Source organism: Piliocolobus tephrosceles, chromosome 6 (assembly GCF_002776525.5).
Source record: "Piliocolobus tephrosceles isolate RC106 chromosome 6, ASM277652v3, whole genome shotgun sequence".
Lineage (NCBI taxonomy): Eukaryota > Metazoa > Chordata > Mammalia > Primates > Cercopithecidae > Piliocolobus > Piliocolobus tephrosceles.
In genome coordinates this window covers 123114074-123135176 of record NC_045439.1, presented here as the reverse complement: position 1 = coordinate 123135176, position 21103 = coordinate 123114074, and the positions used below count along the sequence as shown (strand labels likewise).

The 21103-nt window shown below is 47.5% G+C and overlaps 1 protein-coding gene and 1 non-coding gene across 3 annotated transcripts in view; both read right to left on the bottom strand.

The window, feature by feature from the left end:
• The window catches only part of SLC7A8 (solute carrier family 7 member 8), a 62188-nt gene that overhangs the window by 20366 nt on the left and 20719 nt on the right, over positions 1 to 21103 (bottom strand). Inside the window, exon 1 of one of the 2 annotated variants that reach the window (XM_023230412.2) lies at positions 9610 to 9746. The exons of the other annotated variant lie outside the window; for it this stretch is intronic. The gene's annotated coding sequence lies outside the window, so the exon portion shown is untranslated. Of the gene's footprint in view, positions 1 to 9609; positions 9747 to 21103 lie in introns of those variants that run through there. 2 annotated transcript variants of the gene reach the window in all.
• LOC111554829 lies at positions 11669 to 11774 on the bottom strand. The gene has a single exon (XR_002735345.1). It is a non-coding gene; the product is annotated as a U6 spliceosomal RNA (small nuclear RNA).

Below are 21103 nucleotides of genomic sequence, written 5' to 3'. Positions count from 1 at the left end.
CGGCGCGGTGGCTAGTAATCCTAGCACTTTGGGAGGTCAAGGTGGGTGGATCATGAGGTCAGGAGTTCGAGACCCGCCTGGCCAACACAGTGAAACCCCGTCTCTACTAAAAATAAAAAAATTAGCTGGGCATGGTGGCGACTGCCTGTAATCCCAGCTACTCGGGAGGCTGAGGCAGGAGAATCACTTGTACCTGGGAGGCGGAGGTTGCAGTGGGCCAAGATTGTGCCACTGCACTCCAGTGTGGGCGACACAGCTAGACTACATTTTTTTTTTTTTAAGACACCAAAGGCAAGTAAATGTTTTCATGTTTTTAAATCTCAGGACATATCATTGGTGCCTGCAAATAGTAGGTGCTCAGCAAGTATTTAATAAAAGAATTTAAAAATATCACAATTCATTAGCCTTCCAATATCATCTCGGTCTACACGTTCCACAATGCACATTAACCTCTTCTGCTCCCCAAGAACCTCATCAAAAGGAGACACAATCCCTAGTTGGCTTCACGTTGCCAAAGGGCAACAGGAAACTTGACTTCAAGAGTAGAAGCTCCTGACTCCTCATGGAAGAGCTATTATCCAAGATGATGTCATATAAGGAGAAGCAAAACATGTTGTCAGAGGAAGGATTTTAAGTGCCCAAGCAGGGAGAACACTTTGTAATACTCGAATGTTCCAGATGGACTGACATCCTGATAAATACACATTTGGTTTGTCTTACTCAATTCAATAAGGATTTCAGGATCATGTGCCTGGTGACAAGCCAACCTAGGTCACTCTAAACAACTGGGTCTGTGATCTCAGCTTCTTCCCTGGGCCCCGAGGCATGCAAGGTACAAGGCTGGGCCCCTTCACCCAGGAATTCAGGCAGATACAGCAGTAACTCAAGGATAAAGGAGATTGAAAAAAGGAAGGAAGGAAGATTAGGAAACAAACCCCATGAGCCTCAGGGATAGGTAAGGATTACACAATAAGGAACCAGATCTTGATCTCAGGGAAGAAAATCCTTCTCCAAGGGGAGGAGAGGGCAGGAGGGGGAAGTGACAGAAAGTACTTGAGGAAAACAAGGGCAAAGCGGGACAACTCAAAGAAATCCCTCCTCCCCCAAGCAGACCACCTCCCTGTTGTGCTGGAAAAGAAAACATGAAATCATCTCTTTACAAGATGGACCTTACCGAGTCACACAGAAAGACACCTTTAAACTGTCAGCTCTGTGGTCTTCCTGGGGTGACAGAGATAGGGATGCTTTGTCAAATAACCTATCTGTGGCTATCTTCTGTCTTGCCTAACCTTATCTCCATCACTTCCCAAGAACCCAGCCCTTGACTAATATTTAACCTTTCACCTTCACAATAATCTTTCAGAAACAAAAAGAAATTCGGAGAATGAGGTGGGGATAGGCAGGTTGCCTGTGACACCTAATCTCCTTGGAACAATGGCTGCAGGCCCCAGATCTGGCCCTTCACCCTGCAGTTGGGTGATCACACCATGTGACTGAGGGGAAAGACGGTATCAGTCTCCTGGTACCACAAGACAACTTCCCTCACAGCAGGCTGAAACCTGAGCCTCCATCCAGAGAGGAAAGGTCAGTGGGTGCTTGCCAAGTTCCTGCCCTGCTTAGGAGCCCTGCTGCTGGCTAGCTACTGCCTGGCACTTGTCTGTTGCTGACGATGAAATTCTAGAACCCTCTCTTCTCAGCTAGACCCTGAATTCCGCATGCCTGAGATACAGTGGCCTCAGGGAAGCTACATGTAGATGAGGATCATTGGCCACAGCAGCTTTGAAATGTGAGGGGCTTTTCATCTATCCATCCATCCATTCATCCATTCATCTATCCATCCATCCATCACAGATCCATTCGCCCATCCACCCATCTAGCCATCCATCATCCATGCATCCATCCACCCACCCGTCTATCCATCCATCATCCATCCACCTACCCACCCATCCAACCATCCATCATCTATCCATCCATCCACTCATCCACTCATCCATCATTCATGCAGGGCCTACATGTACTAGGCATTCTAGTTGGTGGGGAGGTAATTGATAAGACACAAGTCCCTGCCGTTAGGAAGTTGGCAGTGTAACAGGGATGACAGGTGAAGAGATGGCCACAAAACAATGAGGTGATGGCAAAGTTATTCGCAGCAGCTAGTGGGCATCTATGAGGAACCCCTAACTCAGCCCAGGGGAATCAGAGATGCCTCCTTTAGGAGGAAGAGACCCTGGCAACATGGAGAAATTTATAATCCTGGTCCAGTTGGACAAAATAAAAAGTCATAAGACTCTGGTTCTTGTCCACTGTAATCTAGTTGTGGGAGTGGTTGCTGCTTCTTTACAGGCCCTCATGAAATTCCAGGCTTGTATGTATATATTTGGGCATTTCCTCCCCTCTTTCTTTCTTGCTTCCTGGGTAAAAAATAAGATGACAGACTATTAAGAAGACAAGAGTTCAAGAATATGCTTAAGTCAGGGGCGGGTTACTTAATCCATCCAGTTTGAAATACTCAACATCAAGGTGACAGAAGAGATACAAAGAATGAGTCAGGCAGGAGGAGGAAAATTCAGATTCTAGCAATCTGGAACACTGCCCAGAGTCCAGGGCCTCCCAGCTGCCAAGTAGGAGAGATGGCCTCAATGCTTTCTGCAGGACTGGCAGAGGGATTCAGAGTCCTTGCTGCCGACCTGTAACTGGCTTGCCCACTGTGGAGGGCTGGGCTCCCTGCAGAGAAGGTGCCCTCAGCCCCAGCCCAGCTCTGACCCCAGACTTTGATCTCCAGGAATTACAGAAGTCTCTCCTTTACTTCCTTCCCTTGGCAATGACAGCAGATCTCTTTGTATTGGGGGCAGTTGAAGGTAGAATTATGACCATCCAAGATACCAACATTCTAATCCCTGAGATTTGTGACTATGTTACTTTAAATGACAAAAGGAACTTTGCAAATGTGATTAAGTGAAGGATTTTTTTGGAGATGGAGTTTCGCTCTTGTTGCCCAGGCTGGAGTGCAATGGTGTGGTCTCGGCTCACTGCAACCTCCACCTCCCATGTTAAAACGATTTTCCTGCCTCAGCCTCCCAAGTAGCTCGGATTACAGGTGTCTGCCACCACACCTGGCTAATTTTTGTATTTTTGGTAGAGACGGATTTCACCATGTTGGCCAGGCTGGTCTCGAACTCCTGAGCTCAGGTGATCTACCCACCTTGGCCTCCCAAAGTGCTGGAATTACAGGCCTGAGCCACCACGCCCAGCCATGTTAAGGATCTTGAGATGGGGAGATTATCCTGGATTATCCAGAGGGCCCAGTGTTGTCACAGGAGTCCTTACAAGAGGGAGGTAAGAGGGTCAGAGTTACAAAAAGACATGTGATCATGCAACCATCAGACAGAGAGAAAGAGAGACTTGAAGATGCTATGCTGCTGGCTTTGAAGATGAAAGATGGGGCCATGAGCCAAAGAATGCAGGAGGTCCCTAGAAGCTAGAAAAGGCAAGGAATTCTCCCTAGAGCCTGTAGAAGAAATTCAGGACTGCTGACCCCAGAGTTTAGGACTTCTGACTTCCAGGACTAAGATAGTACATTTGGCCGGGTGCAGTGGCTCACGCCTGTAATCCCAGCACTTTGGGAGGCCGAGACGGATGGATCACGAGGTCAGGAGATCAAGACCATCCTGGCTAACACGGTGAAACTCCATCTCTACTAAAAATACAAAAAATTAGCTGGGCATGGTGGCGGGCACCTGTAGTCCCAGCTACTTGGGAGGCTGAGGTAGGAGAATGGTGTGAACCGAGAGGCGGAGCTTGCAGTGAGCGGAGATCACGCCACTGCACTCCAGCCTGGGTGACAGAGCGAGCCTCCGTCTCAAAAAAAAAAAAAAGATAGTACATTTGCATAGTTTTAAACCACTAAGTTTGTGGTTACTTGTAACAGTACCAATAGGAAATGGATACCAGACAGACATTATGCAGAAAGACCAGACAGCAGGGACATACCCTCAAAGAGAAAAGCTTTTAAACAGCAGCCAGGCAACACATACCAGGAGCCCAAAGGAGTGTCTGTCCACAGGCCTTGCGGGACACCAGATGGAGGGAAGGGATGTTGTTCTCTAGAAGTGGGCAGTGAAGGTGAGATCACCAGTGTGCTCACGTGGTTAGCAAAGTTCCACACCACATAGCTGCTTCCCACTTCTTCCAGCTTCCCAACACTTAGCTGGGATCCCACAGCTAAAGTGTTCCTATTTCCTCTTCCTCCATTTGGTAATTCAATACAGTAGCAAACAGCCTTGTCTTGTAACTCTAGCAGTAGGTGTTGTTTTTTCTCTTTCCTTTTAGAGAAATCCAGGGCAAAAGACACGATATCCCTTCTTCATCTAATTCAGGTTCTCCTTCAGTCTCCCCTGTATTCCTTACAACTTCAGGCCCACCCACACAACCCAGATACACACACAAACACTGGCCCAAGAATCACAAACTTCTTGCAAGGCGAGTGGAGTGCCAGGATGTTCACAGATGTTCACAGACATGAATCCTTTATTTTCTGCCCCCATGATTTTGTTGGTCTCCTTATTTTACTGGCCAGAAGCCACAATCAAAGGCCACAAAAGAAGTCAAGATAGAAAGCCAAGAGATTATTATCCCAAGAGTCCCAAGTTCACTGTTCAAGTACACTGTTCACGTCGGAGGGGACAGAGTGGCCACACCGTGTACTGTCCTGTGGTAGACAACACCAAAACACACCTTGGCAGAGCTTGCTCTATATCCTTCCAGGCTGAGTCAACCCACTTTTAACCCTAAATTAATACACAGTCATGTGCTACATAATGACATTCTGGGCAACAACAGACTACTATACCTTAGTGGCCCTGTAGGATTCGAAGACCATATTTTTACTGTATCTTTTCTCTGTTAGATACGTTTAATGAACAAATACAACTGCCTACAGTGCTCAGTACAGTAACATGCCATACAGGTTTGTAGACTAGGAACAACAAGCTACACCATGTAGCCTAGGTGTGTAGTAGGCTATGCCATCTAGTTTCATGTCAGTACGGTCTATGATGTTTGCATAATGACTAAATTATCTAAGGATACATTTCTCAGATTGTATCCTTATCATTAAGCAATGCATGACAGTATTACAGACTATAGGTACAAGAAACAATTTAATATTAATTTTTTCAGTGCATTTTGAAATAGAACACCAATGAATCATTAGCATAAATAAATAAATCTGCATTTAGAAGGTTTTAAGGATGGATTGGGGAGTTGTGGAGCTGGTTTTAAGTCCCTGCAATCATTCCAGAGGTGAAGCTGTGACTTTATCACTCTTCCCCTCAACTCTACCTAGCAGCACCTGGGAAGTGAAGGATGATGTGGGTTTCTGGAGTCTTTTTTGGGTGTGGAACAAGCGAGCAGAGCTCAGAGGAGTTTGTGTAAGGTGTGAAGTGGTAAGAATGGGGAGGAGGATCACCAGCAGCATGAAACATAGAAGCCAGAGACGGCTCTCTCAGAGGGACCCGGCAGGTCTGAATCCAAGAATCACAGAACTTTTGAACTTGAAGAACTCAGTGGCCATGGTGCCTTTGCTAGCTTAGTCACGTACTCTCAGTTAACCTCTTTGAACCTCCCTTTTCTCCAGGTAAAATCTAAGGTCCATTTGAACAGTGTGACGATACTCTGTATCCTGTGTATTGTTGCATACATTTTTTTTTTTTTTTTTTTTTTTTGAGATGGAGTCTCGCTCTGTCACCCAGGCTGGAGTGCAGTGGCACGATCTTGGCTCACTGCAAGCTCTGCCTCCCGAGTAGCTGGGACTACAGGTGCCTGCCACCACGCCTGGCTAATTTTTTGAATTTTTAGTAGAGACAGAGTTTCACTGTGGTTAGCCAGGATGGTCTCGATCTCCTGACCTCGTGATCCGCCCACCTCGGCCTCCCAAAATGCTAGGATTACAGGCATGAGCCACTACGTCTGGCCTGTTGCATAAAATGTTAAATGGTTATTTTTATTGTTTATCTTAAGAAACTGTAGACTAAGAAAGTCAAAAAGAGCATGTGATTTGCTCAGGATCATGCTGACAGTCAGAGGCAAAGCAGAGTGGCGGAGAATGGGAATGGTTTGGAAGATTTTAGAGAGCACATCATGCATCAGACCACATTGTACATCGTGCTCTTGATCCTTCTCAATTTCTAGTCTGTTCCATCTTTTTCTCAGGAGGATGCTCCTCCACAAATGACCTGCCCTGGGGTCCTTCAACCCAGCTGTCTGGAAGTTGGAAGTGGGTCACAGGTACAGGCTGTGAGGCTGGGGAGCACCGGCCAAGGCACTGGACCAGGAACCCAGATGGTCAAACATGTTCCTGTGCCTCAGTTTCCACAAGTGATGAAAATACCACCAGATCTTATAAGTCACGTGCCTCTGTCTGCTAGGGAGGAACACCCTGCAGAAAGCTGAAGAGCTGCGTGGTTGCTGCCCGTGCTGCCCCACTCCTCAGGCCCCACAGAGACTGTCTGCTGCCAGCGGTGCGCACACAGCCACAAACAATCCCCTGGTGGCCGGAGTGGCCTTGAGGTCCTGTCTGGCACACAGTAGGTGCTAAGCTTACTGAATGGAAATGACAGACAGATACATCTACACAAAATTCAGGGAGAGTGCACATAGAAGCCATTGTGCTGCTCTAGGGAGTAAATATCAGGTTTAATATGTCATGGGATGGCCCATGAAGCAAGGCAAGTGCCCCGGATGCCAGACAGAATTGTGGGGAGAGGGTACATATTGTGGCTGTCTCTCCTTCCTCTAAGAAAGCTCACAAAGTACAACCAGGCACAGTTATTCACACCTGTAATCCCAGTGACAGTAGAGGCTGAGGTGGGAGGATCAATTGAGGCCAGAAGTTTGAAGTTTGAGGCCAGCCTGGGCAACACAGCAAGATCCTGTCTCTTAAAAAATAACAGAAAATTTGCCAGATATGGTGACATGTACCTGTAGTCCCAGCTACAATGGAGGCTGGGGTGGGAGGATCACTTGAGCCCAGGAATTCAAGGCTGCAGTAAGCTGTGATTGTGCCATTGCACTGGCCTGGGTAACCCTGTCTCTTTAAAAAAAGAAAAAGAAAAAGAAAAAAGCTTGCTGGGCACGGTGGCTCACACCTGTAATCCCAGCACTTTGGGAGGCTGAGGTGGGTAAATCACTTGAGGTCAGGAGTTCAAGACCAGCCTGGCCAATATAGCAAAACCCTGTCTCTATTAAAAACACAAAAATTTGCTGGGTGTGGCAGTGCATGCCTGTAATGCCAGCTACTCGGGAGGCTGAGAATTGCTTGAACCTGGGAGGCAGAGGTTGCAGTGAGCCAAGATTGCGCCACCGCACTCCAGCCTCAGTGACAAAGACTCTACCTCAAACAAAACAAAACAAAAACAAAGAAAAAAAAAAGCTCACTAAGAGTACACGTTATTCCCAGAGAGAGACTACTTGATAACTGTTTTCTTTTTTTGAGATGGGGTCTCATTCTGTCACCCAGGCTGGAGTGCAGTGGCCTGATGTTGGCAAACTACAATCTCTGCCTCCCAGGCTCAAGCAATCCTCCCACCTCAGCCTCCCGAGTAGCTGGGACCACAGGTATGTGCCACCCCACCCAGCTAATTTTTTGTATTTTTGATAGAGACAGGGTTTCCCCATGTTGCCCAGGCTGGTCTTGAACTCCTGAGCTCTAGCAATCTGCCCACTTTGGCCTCTCAAAGTGCTGGAATTACAGGCATGAGCCACCATTGTTTTTTTTTTTTTTTTGAGACAGGGTCTTACTCTGTCACCCAGGCTGCAGTGCAGTGGCATGATGATGGCTCACTGTAGTCTCAACCTCCCCAGACTCAGATGATCCTCCCACCTCAGCCTCCTGAGTAGCTGAGACTACAGGTATGTGCCACCAGGCCCAGCTAATTTTTGTATTTTTTGTAGAGACTACAGGTTGCCCAGGCTGGTCTAGAACTCCTGGGCTCAAGTGAGTCACCTGCCTTGGCCTCCCAAAGTGCTGGGATTACAGGTGTGAGCCACCACACCCGGCGGTGACTGTTTTCAGGTGCTTCCTTGCTTTGGCTACAGGACTCTGGCTTCTCATTGAGCTGGGCCAGCAGGGGTTCATTTTGTGCCTTCCTCAAGGAGCCAATGAACATTCCCACATGGATCCCTGAGCTAATCTCATTTCTTCTACTAAGCCAGCTGCCACTCGATGAACCACACTATTCTGGTCTGACAGTGTAAAGGTTGGGATAGGGCCATCTGGATACGGGGCTGGATTGGTTGTTATAAGGACAGTGCTAAGAAGAATGAACTAGTTGGGACTCTCCTTGTAGCCAACTCTTGGCCCTAGAGGTAAATATTTGAAGCCTGCACCCTACCACCCAAGGCTTGTTTCCAGCCTCATAGGTGATCAGAGGCAGGAATGACCTTAGAAACTCAGAACCTCATTTTATTTTATTTTTCTTTTACAAATGGGGTCTCATTCTGTTGCCCAGGCTGAAGTGCAATGGCGTGATCATAGCTCATTGCAGCTTCCAAGTCCCGGGCTCAAGCGATCTGCCTGACTCAGCTTCCCAAAGTGCTAGAATTACAGGTATGAGCCTCCATGCCGGCCGCAGAACCTCATTTTATATGTGAGTGAATTTAGACCCCAGCTAATTCACAGTAAAGACCAGACTGGGACAGCCCGATTCCCAGTTGCTTGTTCTGCCTCTGCCCAGCCTTTCTTCATCATACACACATCACTCTGCTTTCCCTTGGACACTCCCACATCATCTCTCCTCCTGCTTGGGTCAGTGATACCCATGGTCACTACTGCCAGTGCCACTTGGGACTCTGGATCTGTCACCAAGATGCTGTCACCAAGTCCAGCCTGGACTGCTTTCTGTGCAGCAGGAAGAAAGATGCCAATATGGCAAAAGGGGAAGACTTTGACAGTTATGCCTCAGAAACCAAGGAAGGTGCATCCCTTGCTCCCAGGGCTTTAGAAAGTCATTTCCCACAGGAATCTCCACCTTGGGTCCCCTCCCACCAGCCCCCTTATCAATGTCACCGTCACATGTTCCCTCCAAACTCCCGGAACTCCATGTGGATTTCTCGGTTTTGCTGGCTTGCACCTTTCTCAGGAGTGGGCTGGACTGGCTTGGAAAGGCTTGGTTTTCCTTTTAACATTTCCAGAACCAGGCCTCTCCTTCTCGTCTGTTCAGATAAGTGAAAACAGGCAGTAGAAAGGGGGAAAAATGTCCAGACTTGCCAAAGTCCACAAAGACAGATGGTGAAGAAGAGAGGGAAAGAGCACAAGAAACCACAGGGCGGGAGGGAGCAAGCGGAGGACAATGCAGATGAGTGGGAGAGAAAGAGGGCTTGAGAGGAGCACAACAGAGAGAGGCCAGGACTGAAAACAGCAAGATGGAATGTACTAAGCAGACGGCTGCTGACAAAGGAAGCAGTGACGCCACTCTGTAGAAATCAGAACGCCCTGTTCCTCTCCAAACCTGCAAAACAGGCACGTTTTCGGATGGAGCTCCCCAGCCCTCTGAAACGCTATAAATTTCACCTGGGTCATGGCCTGCCAGAGGGTTGGCTTCTCAGCCTCACCTTTTGCTGGGGCGTGCACTTCTCTGCCTTCTGCCACGCTCTGGCCAGCTCCCACAGACTCCCTCCCCTCCAGCTGGAGCAAAAGGGGTGGGGCATGTCCCTCCCAGCAGCCCTCTGGGTCTGGGTGCCCAGGCTGGAGGCTGGAGCCGCAGGGAAGCTGGGCCTGCGGGGGCGTGGGTGTGGCTACGCTTGGCTCTGTGATTGGTTGCACCAGGCTCCTTGGCCACCTCCCCCGCTTGGGAAGGAACTGAGCACGTGTTTCTAATTGTGGAAAAGCCGCTTCGTTTCCAGATCTAGGATCTAGGAGGTAAGCAGTGCCGGCTGCCAAAAGGCACTGACAGGCAAAGAAAACACGGAGGCCTGTTTGACCTCTAACGCACACAACCCAAGGCTCTGATAAGGTTCCAGTTCTGCCCGCGCAGGTCACACGGAACAGTCTTTCCTCGTCAAAGACCCAGAGAGGCCTGGAGGTGTGGGGGAGTGGCGAGACTCGGATCCAGCTTCACAGAATCCTCCTAGAATCCTTCTCTATTCCCCGCTAACCCCCACCTCAGGGCCAAGACATTTTTCATAGCGAGTGAGGAGCCACATTATCAAGTCTTTTGGCACCTTGATTATTGTACATGTAATATAACTTGTCTGATGAAGTTATACATATAACTTGACTGGTGAAAGACAAAAACGTTAAAAAAAAAAAAAAAAAAAAAAACAAAAAAAGCAACAAAACAAAAACAAAAAAAAAAAAAAAAAAAAAAAAAAAAAAAATCAAAGCAGCCCTTCCTCATAAACTGAGCTTTGATCCCAGCTTCTATAAAGTGCACAGTGGGGAGTGTGGTTTTGAAACAGATCTTGCCTATCGCACTATAGTAACATTTCCCCTTCTCCAGCCCTTTTCATCTCAAAGCGCTTAAAATGTTTTATAAATCTCGGAACCCCCTCCAAAGGAGAGGAGGTGCTCTGAGCCTTCCGGAAGGGCCTCTCTCTTCCAAGGACACACCAGCAGAGGAGGGGAGGAGGGTGCCGAGAAGCTGTGAGGGCTGTGAGTGCTCCTGGAGGCACACAGCTTTTACCAAACACTTCCAGCTAAGCTCCTGCCCATACTGCCCCATCCCCTCCCCTCCTCCCTTCGTGGCTCTGTCTTCCCCTTCCTTCTTACCCTGTTAGCTCCTGTGCCAGCTGCTGGAGCTGGAGTTTCTGCTGAATCACCACCCAGTACTTAGCTCAGCCAAGAGGCAGGAATACCCAGCTCAGCATTTTCCAAGAGCTGAGTAGTTCTCTCTTCAGCATGAGCTAAACATGGCTCCTCAGCTGGCCTGAGTCGGGGAGAAGCGAAAAACTGAAGACACCAGGAAATCCAGGGCTGGCCTGCCATGCCATGGTGGGGAACCCTATTTTAATCCTACTCATTACTTTTTCAGCCTGGACCTGAAAAATTGCTCTCACACCCCAATTCTCAAGGCTGATGTCCCCCAGATGCGGAGCAAGGTGGATGAGAATGGGTTCTATTGAGTCTGCACTGAGCCCAGGAAGGCTAGCCTGACCCTCCATCATATTTCAATCTTGGAAGACAGGGTATGGATTCTGTGAGGTTTAGTTGGTTCTTGGACCAGAAGGCTTGTAGGCTCTGTTGGTGTTCACTAAATTCTATAAACCTGGACCCAGGCTGCAAAATTCTCCCAAAATGGTTCGGTTATAACCCAATTCCAATGGTAGCTCGTACTTAAACTTGCTAAACTCTTTTTTCTTTTCTTTTCTTTTTTTTTTTTGAGATGGAGTTTCGCTCTTGTTGCCCAGGCTGGAGTACAATGGCGCGATCTCGGCTCACTGCAACCTCTGCCTCCCGGGTTCAAGCGGTTGTCCTGCCTCAGCCTCCCGAGTAGCTGGGATTACAGGCATGTGCCACCACGTCCAGCTAATTTTGTATTTTTAGTAGAGACGGGGTTTCTCCATGTTGGCCAGGCTGGTCTTGAATTCCTGACCTCAGGTGATCCGCCAGCGTCAGCCTCCCAAAGTGCTGGGATTACAGGGGCGAGCCACTGCGCCTGGACTTTGTTCTTTTTTTAATATGGAATGCTTCGCGAATTTGCATGTCATCTGTACATGGGGCCATGCTAATCTTCTCTGTACTGCTCCAATTTTAGTATATGTGCTGCTAAAGTGAGCACAACTTGCTGAACTCTTGTAACAGAGATACCCTTTCTTCTTTCCCCCAAAGCTCCAAGTACCACTGGGCCTCAATCCCGTAAGCCTTCTGATTTTATGTTCTTAGGTATGTAATATAAATTTGGTGTGTCACATTAATCCTTAAAAGTTTACCAGACATAGGGCCGGGCGCGGTGGCTCACGCCTGTAATCCCAGCACTTTGGGAGGCCGAGGCAGGTGGATCACCTGAGGTCCAGAGTTCGAGACCAGCCTGACCAACATGGAGAAACCCTGTCTCTACTAAAAATACAAAAAAACTAGCTGGGCATGGTGGCGCATGCCTGTAATCTCAGCTACTCAGGAGGCTGAGGCAGGAGAATTGCTTGAACCCAGGAGGCGGAGGTTGCGGTGAGCCAAGATCGTGTCATTGCACTCCAGCCTGGGCAACAAGAGCAAAACTTGATCTCAAAAAAAAAGTTTACCAGACACAATTAGTGGGTGACTCTATTTAAATCATGGGCCCTGGCTGCTCTGAGAAAAACAAAGTGATCCTTGACAGTCAGCAACCAAAGGCCAGAGGAGAATTTAAGTTTCTGGCTGGTACAAGAAAGTAGGCAAATCTTTACCATACCTGGTGGAAGCTGAACTCCAAAAGAGTTTCCTGTTTCAGGAAACCTCAGTCCCATTCACTATTCTCCCAATCAGAAGTAGACGTATTCCCAAAAACAAGCCCCTCATTCCCCACTTTCCAGGGTGTGGGCTGTGTAGGCACACACACTCTCTAAACAGCAGAACTTCGGTCTGAGAGTAAAAGCTCAAGATCAGAAGAGACACTATGGGAATCAGGAAAGAGGAGGTGATCTGGGAGAGCAGTTGAAGCACATTGAAATGAAGAAGACTGACTTCTCAGGTAGCTTACTTACTCTGCCATTATAGATATAGAGTCCAAAAGCACAGGGGATGCTTCTTCAAGTCCCAGCAACAGATCTTAAGTGTTGAAGAGTGAGTAAAAAGGGTGACAAAGACAGAGGGGTCAACTTGACTAGTCTGAACCACACCAATTCAGACAATATGACAGTATGTACAGACAATACGAACCAGTGTTGTCCCTGATTTACTTCACCTGTATCCCCAACAAGACCATGCAGTCCTTGACTCCTTCAACCTTAATCACTAAGGGCTACCAATTTCACCTTCTAAATGCCAAAAGCATCTACTTTTCTGTACTGCCACTGCCCCAAGATGCACATGACGGTCATCTCTAACCTGAATCCCTACAACCGCATTGTAATCGTCTTTTCTTGCCTCTGATTTATTCCCCTCACCAATCCATCCTTTAGCCTTGCAGCATGACTCTCCTAAGATACAAATACGATCATGTCGGTCTTCTGTTTGAAACCCTTCAAACCTCATTCCTCCTAGGGGAGAGCCCAATCTCTTTATGGCCCATGAGGCCTTTCGTGATGGGGTCCTTGCTTCTATTATACATTTCTTGTCTCCTAGTCTATGGTGTGGCTATACTGAACAACCTTTAGTTCCCACAAACAGCTGTGATTTTTCCTGTCCTCAGACCTTGACACATGTTAATTCCTTCTGCTAGAACATTCTCCCCACCCCATTCTACTCCACCCTCCCTCCATGCTGAACATTGCCTGACTATTTCCAACTGGTCTTTCAGCCTCAATTTACATGTCACTTTCTCTAAGAGTTTCTTCAACCCCAGTCCCATCTTTACTTTTCTTGCAGGAGCTGCCTGGATGCTGTCCTCTTGGGGAACTGGAACTCCAGTTTGAACTGGAGTTCCCTGTATACTAGTCAGGAACATCCACTGGACTGTGAGTTCCTTAGTACAAGAGCTAAGTATCCCCATGCCTGCCACAGTGCCTAGAGCAGAACAGACACTCAAATATTTAATAATGTATGACTGATTCTGTATTACCTGCGGCATCACTAGAGGACACACAGGTGGCTGCAGTATAATCCGTGTTAAGAAAGAAGACTAAATCTGCTGCTGCTCCTTCACACGAGACTGAGAGTCTTTTGGTTCATTGTTGTCTCCTCTGTGCCAAGAACAGTAACTAGCCCATCATGGGCACTTGATAAATGTTTGTTGAATGAATGAAGTGTGGCATTTATATAATATTTCCCAAGAGTCCTAATCCCTTTCTACGTTATACTGCTCTAGAGCAGGCAGAATTTTGAGCAGGATCCTGGAAGTACTACCCTGGGGAAGATTCTAACCAGAGACCTGCTCAGCACCGCTCGGGGCTCTAGGGAGGACATGGAAGGCAAATATAGAACACATTTTTTTTTTTTTTTGAGACAGTCTAGCTCTCTTGCCCAGGCTGGAGTGCAGCGGCACAATCTCGGCTCACTGCAACCTCCGTCTCCTGGGTTCAAGTGATTCTTCTACCTCAGTCTCCCGAGTAGCTGGGACTACAGGTGCTCACCACTGTAAATCATACCTTATCTCTTCTTAGTGTAGGAGTTCAGTATGGTGATTAGCTGATGGAATTTTTTTCTTCGTTTTTTTTTTTTTTTGAGACGAAGTCTTGCTCTGTCCTCCAGGCTGGAGTGCAGTGGCGCGATCTCAGCTCACTGCAGCCTCCACTCCCAGGTTCATGCCGTTCTCCTGCCTCAGCCTCCGGAGTAGCTGGGACTACAGGCGCCTGCCACCACGCCCAGCTAATTTTTGTATTTTTAGTAGAGATGGGGTTTTACCATATTGGCCAGGCTGGTCTCGAACTCCTGACCTCGTGATCCACCCACCTCAGCCTCCCAAAGTGCTGGGATTACAGGCGTGAGCTACCGCGTTCGGCCGACATGGAACACATCCTAACTGCTTGTCATCAATGCTGGAAACATTTAAGTTGAAACACATTTCATTTTGATTTGGAGACAAACTAGATTCCTTCCCTTAGTAGTCCAGCTGATTCTACTCCTAAATCGTTCTTGTCTTTGTCACCTCTCCATCCTTATTACTTCATTCTTAGTTCAGGCTACCATCTCTCTGACCTGGACAAGTGCCTATCCTGCTTGTCTCTGCTTCAAGTTTCATAGTCTTTTCTTTCCCAAATGTGAACCTAATCATGTTACTCCTCTGCTCAAAATCTTTCAGTGATTCCCTGTTCCTTGGATAAAATCTACTTACCCTTCAACATTTAGCTCAAGCTGGGAGCCTTTCCGAGCACTGTCTTCCCAACTTTGAAGCCCCTTTCTCTATGTTGCCCACATTTTTTCCCCATCACATTGTATTGTAATTATGTGTTTTTGCATACCATTCTCTTCACTAGACTAATCTTTTCTAAGACTCTATAAATCATACTTTATCTTCTCTTAGTGTAGGAGTTCAGTATGGTGATTAGCTGATGGAATTTTTTTCTTTTTCTTTTTCTTTTCTTTTTTTTTTTTTTTGAGACAGAGTTTCACTTTGTTGCCCAGGATGGAGTGCAGTTGTGAGATCTTGGCTCACTGCAAGCTCCGCCTCCCAGGTTCATGCCATTCTCCTGCCTCAGCCTCCCGAGTAGCAGGGACTACAGGCGCCAGCCACCACGCCCGGCTAATTTTTTATATTTTTAGTAGAGACGGGGTTTCACCGTGTTTGCCAGGATGGTCTCGATCTCCTGACCTCGTGACCCATCCGCCTCGGCCTCCCAAAGTGCTGGGATTACAGGCATGAGCCACCGCGCCCGGCCTCTTTTTTCTTTTTTTTTGAGACGGAGTCTCCCTCTGTCCTCCAGGCTGGAGTGCAGTGGCGCGATCTTGGCTCACTGCAACCTCTGCTCCCAGGTTCACGCCATTCTCCTGCCTCAGCCTCCCGAATAGCTGGGACTACAGGCGTGAGCCACTGCGCCCGGTCCTGCTGATGGATTTTTTAAGTTTCTTTCTCTTTTCCAAACACACACACACACACACACACACAAATCTGCTTACAGAATAATTTTCATCTTAATGCATCATAAAAATGAAAAATGAGATGTTAGTCAAACTGGCTATTGAGTAAAAATCAAGAGATTTTCAATACATTTAGATTTTAAATGCTGGCTAGTTAAAAGGTGTACAGAGAACAATAGAGTCTTGGATGTATAAGAATCAAATGTAGGCCAGTCTGTATTTGTCTGAATTCATATAAACAAGGCTGATCGGATACCTGAAGAACTCTCTGGGGACTAGGGAAGGGCAGGAAGGCAGTGCTGCTGCCCCGGTATCTGAAGGAATATGTTTAGTGTCTGGGGATGAGAAGTTTGGGGGTAGAGAATATGAAGGCTCAAGGGAAAATAAACTGAGGTTAAGGGATTTAGATGATAGGAAAGACTGTTGAATGCTCTGATGTCAATGGATTGATTAAATTTGTAAGAGGCTTGCAAAACAACCCACGAGTTTCTCTGTGACAGCATTCTGCACCAGGCAGTTGGAGGCTTTCTGCAGAGGAATTGCAAAGCAAGTCAGGAGTTTGAAGCAACACGTGAAGTCCTTTCCTTTCCAAATAGCTCAAGGAAGAAGAGAAATCTGAAGCCCTGGAAAAACCTAGCCTCTTAGGAATCTCAGTAGCAAGATAGAAAACAAGATTAGACGCATTTTTTCCTTGAGAAATGCATACAGGATATTTCTTTCTCCTGAGGGTGAGGAAGGAGAAGGAGCTTCTTTAGGTCAAGACATTCAGGGAGAAGTGAGGAAGTTGAATAAAAAGAATTGATTCCACTAAGGTGCTGGACATGACTGCAACCCCAAATGAGAGGAAGGAGGCCAGGAGCTGACTGAATGAAAGGTGACCCAGTCTCCAAGAGAACAGGGGACAAATATATCCCAAAGGAAAACTCAGAGTTGCCCAGATGCACATATGGAACCTGGGAAAGGGTGTTCCCTGGACCCAGTGCTTCCTCTGGATCACTGTGGACACTTTGTTTACAACTAGAGACCCAGGTAACAGCCAAAATATGTGGCTACAGGATAAAAGGGCAAGCTGTAGGCTGGGTGCGGTGGCTCACGCCTGTAATCCCAGCACTTTGGGAGGCCAAGGTGGGCGGATCACGAGGTCAGGAGATCGAGACCATCCTGGCGAACACGGTGAAACCCCATCTCTACGGAAAATACAAAAAACTAGCCGGGCGTGGTGGTGGGTGCCTGTAGTCCCAGCTACTTGGGAGGCTGAGGCAGGAGAATGGCGTGAACCCAGGAGGCAGAGCTTGCAGTGAGCTGAGATCGCACCACTGCACTTCAGCCTGGGCGACAGAGGGAGACTCTGTCTCAAAAAAAAAAAAAAAAAAAAAAAAAAAGGGCAAGCTGTAGGAATAACCTGTCAATACATATGTCTATGCAGCCAGATTTGTACAGTAACAGATGCACTTGATTTAGAACTATCCACTATGACGGCAGCTACTGGCCAGGGGCTGATGATAAGGGCAGCTATCGCTGCTGACTCTTTTTATATCTTACTTGGATCTTTTATATGGGGAATATAGTCATTTACTTATGAAATAATACAAAAGGAGAAAAATACACAAGCAAATCACAAAAGGTATCAAAACCAAGTTCTAACACTTCCCAGTCCCCTCCTAACTCCCTCCCTTCCCACTAATAGACTTGTTCTGGAGAAGGGAGAAGGGCTTTTTATTTAATTAAAATGTAAAATGCTTTCTCTCTCTCTCCCTGTTTTTTTTTTTTTCTTTTCTTTTTTATTGCCGGGTGGCTAGGGATATTCTGCTGACTCAGCAGTGAGTAATCAGCTTTGACCTAAATAATAGAATAACTCGAAGTGGCAGCTGCAGTTGCATAAGTGTGATCCAAGTCTGCAGTTCCTTCCCTCTCCCTCTCCTCTCCCCCACCAGCTCCAGGACCAGGCAGGCGAGCCAGTTTCAGCAGGTTCTTTCCGCCTCTCCACCCCCACCACCTGGCTCGTCCCAACTTCATTTCTCATCAGTTCTTTTCCAAAACAGCCCCACCATGGAAGCAGACTTGACCTCATCTCCTCCCTCCCCCAGCAAACCCTCACCATGGGCTTTACCACATGGGCTCTCCCTGCTGGGCCCTGCACCCTGTCCTCCAGTGCCCTCCATTATACACTCAATGACCTCTCCACAGAGGGTGGCGTTTCCTCAAAACCTCTCGCTTGACAGTCATCAGCATGTCACCACAGGACAGCAGGAGGCAGAGTTCCCCATGTGCATATGTTCACGCCACACTCGAACTCTCTACTGCGTCTCTCAAAACAGATGCAAGCTGGGCTTATTGTATGCAGCTGGCTTGCCTGGCACCTGCTAAGAGGATGAGGAGGGCTGGATGATGGTGGGGGTAGGTGGATAGGTGGAAGGGGTCCTGGAATAAAAAGTGCCAGTATTTAATGAAAGATAACATCTACCAGCCGGGCTCAGTGGCCTCACTTTGGGAGGCCGAGGTGGGTAAATCACTTGAGGTCAGGAGTTCGAGACCAGCCTGACCAACTGGGGGAAACCCCATCTCTACCAAAAATACAAAATTAGCTGGGCGTGGTGGCGCATGCCTGTAATCCCAGCTAATTGGGAGGCTGAGGCAGGAGAATCACTCGAACAGGGGAGGCAGAGCTTGCAGTGAGCCAAGATGGCACCACTACACTCCAGCCTGGGTGAGAGTGAGACTCCGTCTCAAAAACAAAAACAAAAACAAACAAACAAACAAAATCTACCGAGCCTTCCTGATAGCTTGGTTCTTGTTTTATTGAATACCTTATAAGAGGATTGGATGCTTATCTGGTATGGCCTGCCATAAAATAAAACTGAAAAAAAAAAGAGGACTTGAGGGGCCTATAGAAGTGGATTTAAAAAAAAAAGTATTCAACAAACCAGAAAACAGAACGTCTGTACACAGACTCAAAGCAGCTGGGAGTGTCAGGCATAAGGAAAGGGAGAAAGGAAGTTTGTGTATAGCTAATGCATGTACGTGTGCACCCTGCTGGGCAGAGGGATGGCAGCTCCACATGGCCTTCACAGCTAGGAGGAAAGGGATGCTGCAGCGGGACAGGTGTGGAGCTGGTTTCCATTTCCCCTAAAGGAAATAAGGAGGAATACGCTCGGGAATAAGAAGGATTTAAGAAGATTTTTCTGCTTATGAAGGTAGACAAATATTTGAACACGTATTTCAAGGACACTGAAAATTCCTATCTTTGGAGGACAAGATTGGCTACTGTTAAGTTGGAGATAATTTCCTTGCAGTTCTGCCGAGAAGGCAGAGGACGAACTTAGATAAGCTTTATTGAATCTTTGACTACAGGAATAGAGGAGGGGGTCTTGTCATTTTTGTCATCAACCAGTTTCTAAATTTCTCCTTGGCTTGGTGCTCTCAGAGTGTAGGTGAGGGGTAGGCTGTGGAGAGGACTGTGTAACCTGTCATTCTGGAGCAGGGCTACGGGCAGGTGCTGTTCTTATCTCCTAGGAGGGTTTGGATCTTTCTGGTCTGAGGGGACGCCCAAAGGGCTACACTACTTTGGAGGGTCTTTGTGCAAGAGGTCAAACCCTTGGCAGATTTGGGGAATGCAAAGGAAGCCATGGGGTCTGGCTGCCTGGGAACTTCATCAACCTGTGGCCTGGCTCCTCTCCTAGGGTACAAACTGAACAGCCTCGGGGTTCTTGATTTCTAGTAGGAGAGTAAGGGTGGCCTCTTGTCTGAGACACTTTAGCAGCATCAGCAAAAAAAGGAAACTGTTTGTGTGCAAAGAAACACCAAAACAGCAGTGGCCAGCACTTCTGTGGCCCTGCTTCCCACCCTCCCATTAGCCAATCTGATGACAGAAACGGCACTCTTCCTGCATTCCCACACCCTCACTCTTCCCCCTCCCCCTCTCAACTCTGGATTCAGCTAGGACGCAAGGATAAAGTGGCCCCAGCATCTTGCCCACCCTCAGTGACTGATATGACTGGGGTACTGGGTGTCTAACACTGTGCTGAGGGTGTCCCCTTCCTTCTCTCTTGCAGTCCTTGTGACCACGACCTCTTAAGGCAGCTAGGATTCACTCCCCACCTCACAGTAGGGTGGGTGGGTGATTCTGCCCAGCACTCACCACTGCAGTTAGAAAGTGGTGGACTGGAGATGCAGGTGCAGGCAGCCTGGTTTTGGAGCCTGTATTCCTCTGCCTCCAGATCTGTGAGCAGGCCCGACCAAACACAAGGAATACACCCCCCAAAAAATGTCTTGACACCATATCACAAATGGCCTGGGTGGTGGAGGTCTGTCCCAGGGTTGACCACCACTTCCAAAGAGGGCTCACTTGCCAAGGAGACCGCCTCTTGGGTCCCAGCTGCCTGCCCTGTAAGAGGCTACTGAGGAAGGTGAGTGATCTCTTCCTCCCCCATCCCATAGCAGGACAGAAGGAAAAGTGTCAGGACCTGGGAAAGCATATGGCCAGGATAATCACTACCCTCTAAGTGTAAGTAATCACTAAGCTAAGTGTATGTGTGTTAGAAGGTGTGGGAAGTCAGGGACCGAGTGAACTCTAGAGGTGGAGCCCCTGAAACATATGTAAGTATTTACTTTAGAAATTAGTTTTTGATTAAAGATGTAAGATACCCCAATCCATTGAGATGACTAATATCAGAGATAAAGTTTTGAGACTTCCTAGAAATACGGCTCTGCAGAACTTCTCTAGAAAGCCTCGCTAACCTGTTCCAGCCCACAGAGATCTTTTCCCCTTCTCTGAATTTTACTGTTACTGTTGTTTTTAATTTTTTTTTCTTTTTTTAAGAGATAGGATCTCACTATGTTGCCCAGGCTGGAGTGCAGTGGCTATTATTCATAGGTGTGATCAAGCTCACTATAACCCAGAACTCCCAGGGTCAAGCGACCCTCCTACCTCAGCCTCCCAGGTAGCTGGAACTACAGGTGTGCACCACCATGCCTAGCTCCCTTCTCTGAATTTTTACTGCAATTGAATCCTAACTACAGTATCCATCTATATGGCTTTTCTCCTAGTTAGAAAACTCATCAAGGGCAGGGACCATGGACAAACTCTTCTCCAAGAGAGTTAAAAAAGTGTGACTTGACAAGTTGAGGTAGAAGTAGATGTGGACTTACTGCCATGAAGCCAGAGTAATCTTCCTAGGCGTAGCTGGGAGTAGCCAGCACAGTGCACTGCACTGGACAGACAAGAAATCAGGAGCCCTTGCACTCCACGCGGCCTGCCTCCCTGGGCAAGTCACTTGCCTGGCTCTCTGTTTCCTTATCTGTTCTGGGAAAATGTTAATACTGGCCCAGCTTACCTCATGGACTTGTCATTAGGTCCAAATCAGATAATATAGGTGGAAGTTCTTTGACCCGGCCAGTGAAAATTACAGTGCCTCCAAGGAGCTACTTAAGTTTCTTTCTTTCTTTCTTTCTTTCTTT